Here is an 18,413-nt window from a genome sequence, read left to right as displayed (position 1 = left end):
GTCTTGACTATTTTCTAATGGTTGACTCGGTTGCTGCAGTATTTGCTACAGCACTGGGCAGAATCCTTATGTATCCTCAGCCGTCGCATGTTGGATATCTTATATCTATATGCAACCTAATAATGATCAGTTGCTATGCCAACATAAGATATAACATTACACGCTTGGGTTCTATTTACCCTACAAGGTGAATTCTTATGTCTAGTTCATCACTAATCTTAAATCAAGCATGGCCCTTTTGGGACTCAAGTAAAACTCAATTTGGGAAACTCAATCTAAAACCAAGTATTGCTCTGATATGTTCCACTAAGCTAGGTCATTTTGCGGCTCTCTCCTAACTTGTATAATTAAATAGGTGACCTACAGAAATAATGAATAAAAATAAATACTATCAAAACAAACTACTACAGCAAACATGCAGCAACACATATATTCAGTCAATAAACCATTAAGATTGTTTATCACTCAACCACAAATAAATTTAGTTCATGGTTTGTAAAAGAAAAATAAAGAACGGAATTTCAGCCATGAAACACATCCCCATGAATAAATAGAAAACACGAAAACAAGAGAAGAATAAGAAGGATTGAGCTCTCAATTGATCTATGCAATTTTTCCTCTTGTGCAACCCTTAATCTCTCTCTTGAATCTTGTTTTTCTTTTATGTCTTTGTGTTTTTCTCCTTGAGTGACGGCCCTCTTTCATCTTTATGATGTTTGCTTCTTTTATAGTTGAAAATTAGGATAAACGGAAGCCTAGGGCGCGCATAAATCATATTAAGAAACTGCAGATTGCAATTCTGTAAGTATCCCGCACGGAATTTTCTCTGTCGTTGTTCCAGGATTGTTACAGCAATGGTTGCTACAGCAACGGCTACAGCAACTGCATTGTTCCAGATTTGTTTCAATTCTTTTATAGCCATGTTCTTCCTCCTTTTTGCCAGCCTATTGCATCAGCATTCCTTCCATGAATTATAAGCTTCTGGAAACCTACAATTATGCACACAATTTGAGCACGAATTACTTTAAATCAAGCAAAACTTATTAAGACTAAACTAAAATGAATGTTTATGCAAAATGTAACAAAAATGTAATAAAAACACATAATTTACTCTCTAAGTGATCTTGATTTAAGTTAGAATTGCCATAATAACTCTCATTTCATAGAGTTATCAGTAGCCTGGTAAATAGTAGCTGTTGTACTTATATCTTATTGTATTTGAATTTGCCAAAATAAATTAGGTTCATAATGTGTCACCAACAATTGGTTCTTCAAGTTATGATATTTATGGAGCTGCAATTTTTTATGCAAGTGAGCATATTAAATCACAGATGGAGCCAGTCGCCTATAAGCATTATTTTAACTCATTTGCTGAGGTTAACTTCTTTTAATAGTTTGTTTCTGCAACTTTATGTTTCTTCCGAGAGTAATTGTCATTTTCACCTATCTAATACTAAGATAATTATATCGTTTTAGTTTGGTCTTTATGTGTCATATAAAATTGATTTTTTAAATGTATTTTGTAGTTTTATTAACGACATTCAATTATATGCAGGTTGATGTTTCCATCAAATCTACCAATTATGATACAAATTGTGTGATGGATTATAGTAGTGAATTTACAACTCATGAGGTAACTTTAATTTATAATTAATTTTGGATTAATTTTTGTGAAATTTTATTTAAGAGTGGAGAAGTAATGATTTAGTGGACTCGTAATGTCGGAAAGAAAAAAGGTATATGGTTGTTATCAAGAGATCTAAAGTGGGTCGTGGTGGTAAAAGATCAAGGATCCTTTTTGGTTGTGAGATAGGTGGAAAGTATGAAAAAATAAAGAAGAATGACAACAAAAAAGATTTGAAATCGAGAATAATTCGTACAATAAAATGCAGACGTCCTTTTTAAATTAAAGGGCCAAAAGTTAGACACTTATAGCGACTGGATGCTAAAGGTAATGCGCGGAGTACATAATCATCCAATTGCAAAACATCTTGATGGGCACTCATTTGTAGGGCGATTAACTATAGAAGAAACATCAATATTAGTTGACATGTCAAAAAGTATGGTACGACCAAAAGATATTTTAGTCACTTTGAAAAAAAATGATCTATTTAATGTTTCTACAATGAAGTCAATATACAATGCACGACAGTGATATAAGGTGATTGAGATGGCTGGTAAATCACAAATGCAACAACTTTTGAGTAAGTTGTTTGAACATAATTACATTGAGCGGTATAAGTGTTATGACAATGCATATATTGTGAAAGACTTGTTTTAGGCACACCCTAAGAGCATAGAGTTGTTACGTATATTTCCAAGTATTTTGCTAATGGATTGTATTTACAAAGTCAATAAATATCATCTTTCTTTATTTGAGATTATTTGAGATTATAAGAGTGACATCAATTGTATGACTTTTAATGTTGCTTATACATACTGAAGTTCTGAGCCAGAAGATAGCTACACATAGACATTAGATAGATTGAGGGTTTTAATGGACAATGATTTTTTACCTAGGGTCATTGTCACTGATAAAGAATTGGCTTTAATGAATGCCATTGAGAAGATATTTCCTTATGCAAATTATTTTTTATGTAGATGACATATTAGTAGGAATATTATGGCAAACTGCAAGAAGTTATTTGCAGCAAATGATAAGTGGGAGAAGTTCATAATAAGTTGGAACTTATTGGTGTTATCTTCAAATGAAATTGAATTCCTTGACCACTTTAAAACCATGCAGAGAGATTTTGCATCTTTTCTAGTAGTAATGGAATATGTAACAGATACATGAATGAACAACTATAAAAAAAAAAAGATTTGTTTCAGCATGGACATATAAAATTATGCACTTTGAAAATTTAACAACAAACATGCATATAACATTTTAATTTTACCAATAACTTATTGGTTTTACTTATTCAATTTTTATTTATTTATTTATTAATAATAATAATAATAATAATTTTTTTGTTAATATTATCTTTTTAATAGAGTTAAAAGTTCACATTCAAGGTTGAAAAAACATCTTTCCACAAGTCAATGAAACTTTTAGGGCAAAGATACACAATTTACTTGAGCTGCAACATACATATATTAAAGCATCATTTGAGAAACGTTTGACAATTGTTCAACATCAATTCAAGCCTACAGAATTCAATCATATTCGAGGCTTCACCTCTGTAACTGCATTAAATATAATCCTTAGTAAGCTGAAACATGCTATTTCTCTTGGGGTTGACCGCTCTGCATGTGGGTGTATTGTTCGCCAAACACATGGTTTACCATGTGCTCATGAGATTGCAGAATACAAAAGAGAATGTCAGCCTACTCCACTTGGAGAATTGATCTTTATTGGAAAAAACTTGATTTAGTAGCTGTTACTCAAAAGCAAAAGGTGGAGTTAAGTTGTCAACCGAAGTTTGAGTTAATTACTAAGCAGTTTAATGAGAGTTTGATTGAAATTCGGTTAGATATTTTGAAAAAATTAAAGGAGATGGCCAATCTTGGGCGTACTTTTCTTTTAGATCTAAAGACAAAGACAAGAACATGAGATCAACCATCTATCAAAGTCGATACTTCTACCCATTTTGACCCATATGCTTGTGAGATAGTATTATCTGGCCAAGAAAGTTGTTCACTTAATGTAAAGAGTAATTCAGTTATAGCTGCTAAATCAAAAGCTGAGGTTAAACATAAAAGAAGACCGAAACAAAAGGTAATACAAATTTATGCTTAAGTTATTTAGTAAGTCATTTAATTTAAATTTTTTATTATGTATAATACTTATATTTGTAGGTTAACAAGAGCATGCCAGTCAAATCAATTACGTTTATTGATGAATTTTCAGTTGTATTACAATCATATATTCATCACATTAACGATGTTGTAGCTGATGGTAACTATAGTTTTAGAGCAAAAGCTGACTTAATAGGCTTGGGTGAGGATGGATGGGCACAAGTGAGGAAAGATTTACTAAATGAGTTGTACTCTCATTTAGATGATTATGGCAAATTATAGGGACCTGAAAGAGTGAACGAGCTTATTCATATCCTTTCATATTATGAGAATTGGCCAGTATCATTTGATCGATGGATGACTATGCCTGACATGGGTCATCTTATAGCATCGTGCTATAATGTTGTCTTATTCCACTTGTCCTCGGTACAATGCCTTACATTTTTTCCTTTGAGATCTGAGCAAGTGCATATACTATCTCGTCGAAATATTGCTCTTGGCTATGTATTTGGCAATCATTTTGTTGAGGTATAATTTATTATTTTATTAATTAAATGTTCTTCCATTTATAATTTACGATTATTAATTATAATCTTTTACATGTATTTTTAATGCCAGGTCATCATGTTCCACCTATAACACCTAATTGGGGCGCATATTCCCTATCGCAAGTGGATGGGAGACTTTATATGCTTCTCAAATACAACATTTTAGAGAAATTATAAGTCCTAAGGTGGCTACTATAGATAGAATAGTTTTAGAAAATTAACTCTATAATACTATTCATATGTTTTTTTTTTTGCTTTAATGTTGGCATGCCATTCGGGTTGTTCTTTTAGCTCAATGTTCATGGATATTGATGATGGATATGATTCGTTTGGGAATGGCCCCCTCACTCAAAATTGTTTAATTAAAATTAATGATTAAATTTCCAATTAATAATCAATTATTGCTTTTTCCCAGATTCTGAAATAATTGTTTTTTCTCAGATTCCTTAGATTAGATTTTCATACCATCATACAAGATTTTTCTCACCACTATATTATAACTCAAACAATAATTTCATGATGACGGCTATTTTCTCCATATAGAATGCTTTGATTCATTTTTCCTTGAGTGAGGGACCATTCACTCAAAATTGATTATTAAATTTCTAATTAATAATCAATGTCCAATATAATGGGTTTATAAATGAATATAATGGGTTTAATAAGTAAAATAACTATTATTATAAAAAAATGGGTTTAGTAAGGGTATATTAGATATTTTAGTGGGTTTATTGAGTAAAATTTAAAATTTCAAAATTTGAGGGTGGGTTTATTTAGTAAATATGTTTATTGAATAAATTGGTGGGTTCAAATAGCCTCACTCTATATATATATATATGTATATACACTTAAACCAAGAAATATACATACATACAAATTTTTAACCTTTTACATACATACATACATACATACATGCAAAGATTGGCACAAAAATATACGTGTACTAAACATTTATACAAAATCATCTACCATAACCATAATATATGCAAGAAGTAGATGATCAAAACTTTGTTGCATATCGTCCATCAGAAAATGAACGGTGAGGGTGAGAACGCTGATATCATCACCGACATAGAATTTTTCCTGAAAACAAATATAAAACCAATAACATTAATTATTAATTAAAAAATTACTCATACTAAAAACCATCGGCCAAACATGAAGATTGAACACAAAAAGATTACCTGGGGTGATATTCATTATAGTCATTGTTGTAATAAAAAGAACGAGGAGCTGGCTTAACCTTTGAATTTGATCTAGTTTTATTATTATTATAAGTATTAATATTACTTTTTCTTGACACCTTCTTTACAGGCTGATGATGATATTGAGTCTTTCCCTGATCAATCTCCAAGAATGAAACAACCATATCTTCTAATATCACTGATAGCTCCGGTCTCCAGTATTTTGACATATTTGTCTTCTTTTGTCGTGGCTTCGACCATGCCTCATTACACCCGCTCACCAATACCACCTGCACTCTGTTACCCAGTTCCTTCGGTTGCAGTTGTCGCACTTGCACCGAGCGCCAGTAACACGAACCAAGATCATACAGAAACTTCATTGATTAATAAAAACAAATGAGTCCCACTAGTGCTTCAATAGAACTTTAGTTTTGTTTGTGATTGATTTTCTTTATTGGTTGTATTTATAATAGAGAGAGAGAGAGAGAGAGAGAGAGAGAGAGAGAGAGAGCAAATGCTTGCCATAATAGAACTGCGAGTAACTAAGATATTAATTAACTGAAGTAAATATTTGTCCTTATCTCTTGTTATTATGATACGTTAGTTAGTTTCTCATTATTACTGCTCAGTGTTAGAAGATCTATCTATGTAGTAACTGTAACAGTTATTTTTTACTGTTATAGTTAAAAGTTATAGCCTTGTTTACTTTTCTAGTTGGCCAACTAGAAACTAATGCTAATAGTTCAGCTTCTATTCCGAGCCTTATTGCTATGAATACGACAGTTGTTACAAGTAATTTTAAAATAAATAATATTGTATTTGAAATTTTCTTAAATTTTAGCTAGAAACCGAAGAACAATTATAGTAAAATGAAAAAGAAAAATAAAATTTCATTTCTACCTATATTTACATCATAACATTTTTAAAAGTTAAATTAAAGATTTTTTTAGTTTTTCACAAAACAAATATACATCCTTTTTAGCATTATACTGAAATGGGGTGCTTTTATTTGATATTAGTAGCAAGTACATTAGCCAATAGCCCCTTGGTTTGTATAAAATACAAATCTGTAAATAGTCTGGGCGTCTTCATTTTTTTCATGCAGACATGCTTTTAAAGCATGAGATTCAGTAGAGTCTAATGCTATTAAATTGCATGAGTTTATAGTGTATTGAAAATTAACTTTATTAAGTGCAGGATTTAACAGCTTGTTCACATTAAAAAAAAAAAAGACGCTCAGAATGATTATATATATACATATATACACACAAAAAAGTTGATTTTGTATTTTCTTTTTTTAAAAGGATTTTAGTGTAAGTTTTTTGGTACTACATAAGGCTTATTAGTTATTATGTGCTCAAAATATGTGGGTTGAATCATCTTGTCAAGCTTCAGGTTCTAATAAACTTTAATTACTATATCAATAGTTTTATTAACTTTTAATACTGGATTACAATTCTCTCATAATCTTTTTTTTTTCTTCTAGTTTCTTCTAATTTTAAAAATTTAGTGAAAAAATTGGCTTCATCATAAATAAAGTGAAACAAGTTGGCTTGATTGTTAACATTAAAATTCAAAATTCAATCTTGACCATTTATTTCACTAAGAGAAGAAGAGAAAAAAGATTATACAAGATCCTTTTATCCTTTAGTATTAGTGTAGATGTTTATTAATAAATAATAAATTTGATTGAATTTCAAATTTTAGTCTTTGAATAATCGAAAGAGATTTAATTGAAAGCATATAAAATCACATAAATATGCATATGTAATTTTGATCAAATTTAAGTGGTTTCCACAAAGTGAGTGTTAATTAATTTAGCCCATGAAAATTTTTTATAATGGTACAGAAGTTTAATATTTGAACCTCTCTCACTTAAGTTTTAGAAAGAACATTGGATTTAATTGAAAGCATATAAAATCACATAAATATGCGTGGATACTAATAAAATTTTCAATTGACAAAGACGGATTATAAATATATTGTAGTAGCCATGAGATTAGTGACAGTGTTAGGTCTCCTTAATATTCTTTCTTTAAGTGACATATGCAGTTGGCCATACGTATTTGAAAACAAATTGGAAAAAAAAAATCGATCCACTACGTAATTGTATATAAACGAATTCAATTGATTAATTAATTAATAATTAATTGTTGTAAACTTGAATTAAGCTGAAACACATATTGCCAGATGGAGAAAAGTTATTAAATTGCTAAATATAAATTTAAAATTATAGAATGAAGTATTGGAGTAGGATAAGTGTAACGTTACAATCCCCATCAATTAAGTAGATATTTTTTGTTTTGGGCACATCTTTTGCAAATTTATTGAACTCACAAGTGCATGAATCTATAGTAGTATAGATTTATGGTGATGAATATTGATCCCATAAGAAGGTAGATTTAATCATATGTAGGGTTAATTTTTCAAGTTTGTTTGTGAATTAATTAGATGAGATTTTTTAGCGCTACTAAAATGAAAATGGCGGTAATAACTTAAAGATCAAACAATTTGAATGAAATACTTGAATTTCTAGAGTCACATTCAACACTTCACCATGACCTTAATATTCATTTTTAGTTCTAATACCCCACTCCTCATAGTCCTCATTTTGGTAATTATGGTATCAAGCACTCATTGTGCTAGGGGATAATAATCTTTTGCTAAATGTGATGTCAAATACATGTTGTGCTAGGTGATAACAATCCTACTATTGACAATGTGGCAAAACCATCTACTAAATAATTTAGATACATTCTCTGTCAACACTGAGTCAAGATGACCCACAAACAGTAATGATCTTGTACTAGGGAGTCAATATCTCGTACAAAATCTAGACAAGATTATTATTGTTCGTCAATGATGAGTTAAAACAATACGTATAAATGAGAGAGAGAGGGTGAATAAACTTACCAAATTAAGCCTATAGATCATATTGAGGCTTCACCTTCAACCCAAACTTGAAATTAAATTAGCCACTCATAATTGAACTAAGGGTAAAATGGTAATTTTATTAAAATATGTAGAAAATATAAGATAAAGAGAGAATTATAGAAAATGGAGTTCAAATTTGGATTTAGAACTGTTAAATAAGGGGAAGCCCTCGATTTATAGATACAATGGCTAAATCATAGCCATTAGATGAAAATATTTCGGACACTTAAGATTGCGCCATGTGACAAGCTCTGATTAGCTGAAACATCATTAGGATTGTGAATTGATCTAATAATATGCTGCCACAATATCGATCAATGCCACATCATTAGTCAATGCCTCCTAAGCATTTTGCCCTTTATGCTCTTCCTAAGGTTTTTCAGTTATTTTGAGCTTGAAAATGTTATTTGTTTTGCTATCCAATTTCTTGTTAATTGTGAAATGACCAAAATACACATGAGAGACATAAAATACTAAAATTATAACAAAACACACATAATCAAAATTTAAAGGATTTAAATACATCAAAATGTAAATGTTAGTGAGGCTTAGAGTGCTAAATGATGATTTTACCCGTTATAAATATGCAATCTCCAGCACTCAACAACACACAACCTGTAACAAGAACCCAAATAGATATTTTTTTACTTTGGACACATAGCCAGTCACAGTTTTTGTTATTGGGATTCGCAATCCAAAATACATCTACTTAATTAGAAAAGTCCAAGACTTATAAATTAGTTCAAAATCTCTCTCACAACTGATGTGAGATATTACAATAAGTTTCAATCATAATTATTTAATTATATGCATACAAAATTATAAACATTGTGTATAGGAAGGAAAATTGGTGATCATATTAGTATTGTAAATACTACAATATCAATCCATAGTCGAGTGAACATATTAAAATCAAGTCCACCATGATGCATATGAATAATATGATTATTCAAGCTTACTTTTCATGTAGTGGGAGTATCATAATTTGTGTATCAGGACATTATGTGTTTGAGCACATCTAACATGTCTCTTTAATCGCACAACAATAATTTCGGCTTAGGAGAACTAAAATAAAGAAGTTATAAATTTAAATTGATCAAAACATAAAATTGGTAAATTAAGGAACATATTTAAAAAATTATGTAAAATTTACCTATACACCCATTTTCATAAATTCACTATCAAACTAGCCATATAACAAAATTTCTTATAATTATAGCCATATACACCCAATTTGGACCACATTATCCTTAACATAAACTAACCAATTCCAAAAGAACAAGACCATAGCCGCCCAAATCACCTAAATTGCATCATCACCTAAATCGTCTAAATCATCTCATCGCATGTACCTCCTACATCACCCAGTATGGCCCAATCATCACAATCTTAGCGTCAAAGTCCCCATCAACAAAAAAAAAAAAAAAAAGCTTTGCTGATGGTGTGAGGATCGGCTTCGACTCAAAGATACAACTTTCTCACACTATCACAGCAAGTTGTAATTGATTGGTGGATTATTATTGATCGCAAAGTACATCAGGATACGTATTGGCATGAACAATTCAAAATTTTATTAAGATTAATGTTTGTAAAATATAGCATATTACGTGTTCATTAAAATGTCTCTAAGAAATATTTTCAACTATCTCAATAAATTTGCTAAGCTATTACCCTATTTATACCCTATAATACCAAAAGCACTTACTAAGATAAATTTTATACTTATTTCATATTGTCGACGATGGTATTTATCACCCCCATTGGTTGCGAGCGATGCCGCCATCGTTCTAGTTGTCCCAAATTTATTTTTTTATTTGTTTAAATTTCAAATATGTCCTGCAACAAAATGCCACCTTGGACATAAATTATTATTATTTTTTAATTTTTTTACTTAAAAATTAGCTTGTAATTACAATTGAATAGATTTGAGATATTAGTTTATATTCCAGTGAACTTCAAGAATATTTACTCCTTAAATGGGCTTTACGAGGATGATGAATATTTTGAGAAGTTGTTGCCGTTTAAAGTTCTCCTCCCCCATTGGCTAGCATGCATAGGTTTCCACAAAACACGTGAGGAAAAATAACTTGGTGAATGTTGGCTATGCAAGCAATGGAAAAGTTTGCTGCAAAAAGTCCTCGACAATGGCAATATAGAGTGTTTATGTTAATGTATATGTCTTATTTAATGTTAATTCGTACACCTAATTTTAGCAATGGCCTTAGGGATTTCCTTAAAAAGAAGATTGTTTTGGATCTCATTATGGGGTTATTGTGTAGAAAGGTCTAATCTTGATTCTTGAAGGTAGATAGAGTCTTATTGCTATCAATATGACAATAATTACAAGTATTTTTAAAATACATAGTATTGCATTTAGAATTTTCTTAAACTTTAGTTAGAAACCAAAGAACAATAATTGTAAAAAAGAGAGTGAAATCTTATTTTTACTTATATTTACATCAAATTTCTTTTAAATGTTATTTAAGGATTTTTCAAATTTTCATCAAAAAGGTATACTAACATTTCAGTTTTTCATAAAAAAAGTATACTAACATTTTTTAACATTATGCTGAAAAAGTTGCTTTTCTTTGATAGCAACAGCATATTACGTTAACGAATAACCCCTTGATTAGTAAAAAATACAAATCCAAATGTTGTGGCCACAACGCAATGACAAATATTGGTTTTGTATTTTTTTTCCTTTTATGTTAATTGTTAATTTATTTATTTTGGTTGTCCCTATTTATTTGGGTCTTTCATCAGCATTGGTAGTGATAGTGAAGGTATACAATAATAGATAAGGCTTGTTAATTATTGTGGGCTCAAAATATGTGGGTTGGTTTGTAAAGTTTGGGTTCTCAAAAAAATTTAATTATTATATCGACAATTTCACTAACTTTTAAATATTATATCAATATTATATTAGAATCCTTTCTTTTTTTTTTCCTACACTCCGTTAATTTTTAAAATTTAGTGAAAAAATTTGCTTTTATTGCAAATAAAGTGAAACAAACTCGCTTAATTATAGACATTAAAATTCAAGACTCAATTTTAATCATTGATTTGACTAGAAGAGAAAAAAAAAAGACTAGAAGAGGATCCTTATCCTTTAAGATTAGTGTAGATGCTTATTAATAAATAATAAATCTAATGAAATTTCAAATTTTAGTCATTGAATAATCAAAAGAGATTTAATATTAAATAATATATAAAATCAGGGAAATATACATATATAATTTTGGTCAAATTTAAGTGACTTCAATAAAGTGGGTGTTAATTAATTTAACCCATAAAAATATTTTATGATGGTACAAAAAATTTAATATTTGAACCTATCTTGCGCTTAAGTTGTAGAAAGGACATTGGATTACCATCTTTCTATAAATTTTTTTAAAGAAAAAAAGGTGGATATCAATAAATTTTGCACTTGATAAACATGGATTATAATTATATTATAATAGCGATGAGATTACTGACAATTTTAGGTCTCCTAGAATAATTTTTCTTAAATGTAAAGTGACATTTGCAATTGGCCATGTGTATAAAATTGATTAACTACCTAATTGTATATAAATTAATTCAATTGATTAATTAATTAATAATTACTTGTTGTAAGATTGAATTAAGTTAGAACACATCTTGCTAGGTGAAGAAAAGTTATTAATTGGCTGAATTTAACTTTAAAGTTATGCAATGAGGTATTGAGGTGGATAAATGTAATAGCCTATGCCCATCAATTAAGTAGATATTGCTCTTTGGCCACACAGTCTATCACGGTTTTGTTATAGGACTTTGCAACCTAAAATGCATCTACTTAGTTGGGAGTGTCCAAAATTATAAATTAGATCATGAACACTCTCACTAGTGATGTGAAATGTTATATACTTCTCTCCTTGAGAACCTCGTATTCTCATGAGGGTCATTGGACACAAAAATAGAATGAAGCCATATCTTAAACATATACATCCACACATTGGGTTGTGAGTTAGCCGTAATACTAGTTTTAGTAGCCTGAGCCTAATAACCAAGTAAATTTTATCCATTTTTTGCATATAGCCTATCATAATTTTTGTTATTGGGCTTCTCAACCCAAAACAAGTTTACTTAAGTTTCATTTATTTTTTTGTCTAAAATTTGAATAGACCTAAATTAATATGAATTTAAGTCCATTCCGAATAGAGCTAAATGTCTTAATATGAATGATATATTTATTTTTTGCTTGACTTTTTTAATACATTAATTACAAATCTAAAAATGCACCCTTACAAATTATAAATGTTAAATAAACAATAAACATAAATAAGTTTGAATGCGAATAGAGCTAAATGCTTGAATCTGAATTATATGTTTGTTTATTTGTCTAATCATTTAATACGTCAATTAAAAATCTAAAAATGCGCCTTTATAATTTATAAATGTTAAATAAATAATAAACATAAATTAATCTAAATTCTTAATAGATTTAAATGTCTGAATCTGAATGATATGTTTGTTTTTTTGTCTGAATCATTTAATACATCAATTACAAATCTAAAAATGTGCCCAAAATAATAAACATCTCAAAGCATATATAATATAAATCATATTCAATTGAACACAACCCTTTAATTCTATATTAGTATATGTTAATCAATTTTATTATCATTCATGATGTTTTTATATAAAAATATTCATAAAAACATATAACGATTAATAACGCTAATTTGAAGAAAATAAAATAATAATTATAATTATAATAGTCTACTACTATATATATCACAAGTTATATAGAGATGGATAATGATACTAATTATTAAATGGGAAATTATCCACCGACCACATGATATTATGAGCTTTTTAAAAAATTCACAAATCTTCTTTTTTTTTTTTATAGAATTCTACCTAAAGTTAATAATTTTTTCACTCGTCCACCTTAGCGTTAGCTCCGTTATAACTTTATTGATATCATAAGGTTAAAGTTGTCATTTTATCTGAAAAGCAAAAACTACGTCACGCACACGATTGAAACCCATAAACTTATTGTTGCTACTGAGAATTCTAGCTAGAGAAGGAACGTTCGTGGCGGTGGTTGGGCAGAATCGGCAAGCATTAAGTGCTATTAATTGAAACATTATCCTCATCAATCGCCGGAAAAAATGGCCAACATAGTTGTTTGGTATGCCTGAGCATGATGAATGCAAATTAAAAATTTTGGAGCCGGAGGTGAAATATTGAATGGATGACCATAATGCACATGATGACTTATTGAATGGATATGAATGTGACAATAGAAACTATGAGCCAATGACAAATTCTGAAAATGAGCATCTTTTTAACAGAATGTGTCATGTGTTGGGTGGTGAAATATTTATAAATGGAATAGAACCTATTGAATTCAAAGTTAGACAAGTGTTAAAAATTTTTCAATCTTTTGTATGCGCTCTGAAGGATTACTGTATAGAACAAAATTTCAAAGGTAGAATGACCAAGTTTGAGAGAAGAAGATTTGTATGTAAATGTTCTGTAGACATGTGGCCTTTCAAAGTATATACTTCAGAAATTTGGATAAAGTCTTCAAATTAAGACTTTACACAGCATGCACACATGTGAGGGTCTTATGAAAAATCCAAAGGTAACTGTTGGCTGGATTGCAAGGAAATATAATAAGAAAGTGACAGGTGATCTAAAGATTGTTGTAGGTAGTCTTGTTGATGATCTTAAGATAATGTATGGAGTAGAAGTAGATCCTTAGAAAGTTTATAGAGCAAAGAAAACAATATTGAAGTCAACTACTAATGGAGATCATGTTAAAAACTTCAGGCAACTTTGGAATTATGCTTACATCATCAAACAACATATGATGGGGACTTTAGCATTGCTTAAAGTAATAAACGATAACACACCTATAGATAAGTGTAGATTTTAAAAATTTATGGTGAGCTTTCCAGGTCTTAGAGATAGCTTCAAGGACAGGTGTAGGCTATCTATTAGGCTAGATGTTTGTCATTTAAAAGGCCCCTTTGAAGGTGTTTTGCTGTCAAATGTTACACTTGATGCGAATCAATGTATTTTTTTAATTGAAATATGTGTTTGTGAGTTTAAAAAGTTCAGAGTTAGACATGGTTTTTAGGGCATTTACAAGAGTATTTAGCTGATACAATGTACCTTACCTCCATGATTGATAGATAGAAAGGTGTTCTTGCAGCATTAAACTTAGAATTTAATGGATTACGCAACAGATTTTGTGCAAGACATGTTTTTACGAATCTGAAAGCAAGGTTCCCTTAAGTTAAGCTAAGAAATCAGTATTGAAGGACTATTAAAGCATCAAATAATGATTTATTCATTGTAATAATGAAAGATATTCAAGATATTGATATTGATGCATTTGAGTGGATAAGAAAACTAAACTCAAGTATTGGTCAGTCCATGCTTTTGTAAGTCTATCAACTATGATCATACAATAAATAATATGTTTGAGAGTTGGAATGTATGGATTCGTGAAATTAGGAAGGCATCTATAATCATTTTGGTGGAGTACATTAGAAAAAGGTTAATGAGAGCAATAAATGATAGAAAAGATAAACTACTCACAATGGAAAACTAATGTTCTTACCTTCATTCAATAATAAAATGAATCAGATGTTAAAGAAGGGGAGAAAGTTTAGGGTTACACCAATAAATGAGGTGTTCTTTGAAGTTGAATCTACTACAAAGTCATGGGTTGTCAACTTACAAGTGCTTACATGTGATTATGGGCTATGGAAAATTAATAGCTTACCTTGCAGCCATGCAATGCCTTGCATAGCCCATATGAGGGATGCTTATGAGAAGTTTGTTGCTTCTTGTTATTTAAAAGAGGCATATTTAAGATGTTGCTCAAGCATGATTCATCTTTTGCTTGATAAATCTAAATGGTCACACGTATAAACAGAGGAAATCTTGCCTCCAAAGGTTCAAAGACCACTTAATTGGCCCAAAACACATAGAAAAAGGGAGGCTGATGAACCACAGCTCATAAGAGACGATTCATTGTATGATACAAATTTTATGGAGTTATTGGCCATAATAGAAAGTGCTGCCCTGCTGATCCAACTAATGTACACAAGAAAATAAGGAACATATTGGTAAGGCAATGGTTGAATCGTTCAATATTTTGTATATCTGACATTTCTTTTCATTTGTGCTCAAATAATAATGCAAGTGTTGTTCAATTTTTGCTTTATGTCTGAAGAAACATAGGAAGACATTGGCAGTAACTTCAAGCTCAGGTGCATCAGTTGCAGGAGACCATACTGGTGGAAACTTACAAAATGTTGGCGCTGCTACCAGTGGCTTTGTGCATGGTGGATCAGTTCATAGTCGTACTTGCATAAGTACTTAGCCTAGTGGATCTACAACAAGTTCGTAATATTGTTTTTTTTTTTCAGTTTGTAACTGATATTTATAATTATTTTGTTCACTACTATCAACATTCATTGATTTTAGTTTTGAAGTTGACTTTTTGTTGGGGGTTAGATTGATGTTCGTCAGCCTTATCATTGAATCTGATTTTGCAACGAGTATCTTAACAGCCTCCAAAATCTTGTGCTCTTTAGCTACCACCTCATAATTATCTTCAAAATCGTCATCTAACAATCTCACTCCTCTGGCAATTATTTTTTGATCTTGCTTAGTTGGTTCCCACCACCTAAAGAAATTACAAGTTTTCTTTTCATATTTGTAGAACAACCTTTAAATATTTGGAATAGACTTTGAGATTTTTATTGATACTCGATCACCACAGTTAGTGCAAAATTTGTTCTTGAACATGATAATTTTGCCATTAATCTACAGCTCTCCATCTTCATCTCCATAACTACTTTGGATGATGACATTATTCTTGTTGTTTTGCTTTGTTTTATTGATATTCTAACAGTGTTTGTGATTTTGTGGCCACTGAAGTGTGTTGGGAGCTGGATTTAAGCCCGAGCCTGCCAAAAACAATTTTGAATTTTCACTATTTCTGCAACAGTCAATTATTTTAACTTACCAAGTTGATGCCATGCAATATAATATGTTTGACTTCAAAGCCCAAATTCCATTAACAATAATGACAATCCTTGTAATTTGTTTTTAAACTTTAAAGCTCAATTGACAAATAACATTAATGGCAATCTTCATATTTTTATTTAACTTCAAAGTCCAAATTAGGAGTAATGATTACATTTTTTTTTTGCTCATTAAGACATTTTACTTTTTGAATATTTAAATCTTATAAACAACTTACTTTTTCATATTTTATTATTTATTTTGTAAGTGTTCCCATGTTCTATTGTAGACATGTGAAATTAATTATTACTTTTGAATTCATACACTACTATTAAAAACTTATACCATTACAAGTGGGGGTATTTTTGTATTTTAATTAGTCAATGTTAATCAACTATTAAAAATAATATTTTTTGGGGGTAGATTAAAGTTTTCATACTTTTAGAGGGTGAATTAAAATATACCAATATAATAAGAGAATAGGGTGAAATTAACCCTAAATTATATATTTTATAGAAAACGAAGGTCCGCTCCTAAGAATTTTCTTTCATTGATATAATGTTTGTTAATTTTAAGAAAACGAGATATTAAAACAATAATATCTTAGCCACAAAAGTCTAAATTTGGACTTATCATCTAATGGCACTGCCTTTAATTTTGCCAATTGTCACCATATTTCTAACCAGCACTTTATGGGTCCCTTAAGATAGTTAGTTTGAAAAATCTACAACCTTTAGGATAATTAGTTTGCAAAATCTAGAATTTCATTTTATTTGAATTGGTATTTTCTCCAACCTAATTATTATGAGGAAATGTCCCTGATAATTAATCTTGTTCAATTTGTTTGTCAAAAATGCATGTATAGTTAAAAGGGGACGATATCTAAGATTTATTCAAGTATAATTAAAAGGGGACCATAACTAAGATTTATTCAGGTTTTAATTGTTCAAGTTAACTCTATAGTAACACGATCAACTAAGGTTGCAATTATTTTATTTTTATATGAAATTTGAATAGGTCTAAATTTATTTGAAGTTTAAATAGGTATGAATGGAAGTGTCTAAATGGTATATATGTTTGTTTTTTCTTTTTTCAACATCTGAATAGAAAAATTTAAAAGGTAGTAGTTTCATATAAATATTCTTTTAAGTAGTGGATATATTTATTCTTCACATTTTAGAAATTTGACAAGTTGATTAGTTTGATAGCATTAAAAAAATAATACTGTCGTTGTTTCTTAATTTAATTTTGTAATAAAAGATGTAATTATAACATCAACTTTCAGTCTATCATTATACAGTCAACATTGTTGTTTTAGTTTTAATTCATCACAATTCACAGTGAACAATAATTTGATTTGTTCATTTTTTTTGTTTAGTTAATATTACCTTATGAATAAAAGTTTAAAGTAATTAAAAAAATAACTTCAAGGATAATAAGAAAAATATAAGTTTATACATAAAATAGGAAATACATAAATTGTTAAGAGTATTTTTGAGATTTGAAATTAAAATTTTCCATCTAGATTTCAAATTTCAAATAAAAGTGAAAATTTTCTACTTTTTCTAGTTAAATAAAATTATCTAAAAATAAGTGATAAGTTCTGAAAACAAACAACTTAAAATAAATAAATATTTGGGGAAAAATAAATTTATACTTCAAACTAAAAAAAAAAACCAGCACCTAATTCATATTTAGCAACTCTTGGAGCAACTGTTCATGCCCTTATTAAGCAATCCTTTATGAAGGGGATACATTAGTGACATTTGTATATGAAAAGAACTGGATGCAAATGCATTGAATAGATATTATAGATTCAAATCAAAGTGAGTCCAAAGGTAAAGACCGATTCATCTTCACCACAATTAGTTATTAATTACATGTAATTTGCTCATCACAAAATTGATTTGCAGTCTCCACTGACTTCAATTATTTAGTGTACATAAATGATAATTACGTGCATCTAATTGATTATTGGACTGAGATGAGAATTAGG

Source organism: Citrus clementina, unplaced genomic scaffold, assembly GCF_000493195.1.
Source record: "Citrus clementina cultivar Clemenules unplaced genomic scaffold, Citrus_clementina_v1.0 scaffold_2, whole genome shotgun sequence".
Lineage (NCBI taxonomy): Eukaryota > Viridiplantae > Streptophyta > Magnoliopsida > Sapindales > Rutaceae > Citrus > Citrus x clementina.
The sequence above is the reverse complement of the archived record's forward strand: the minus strand, read 5'-3'. Positions refer to the sequence as shown.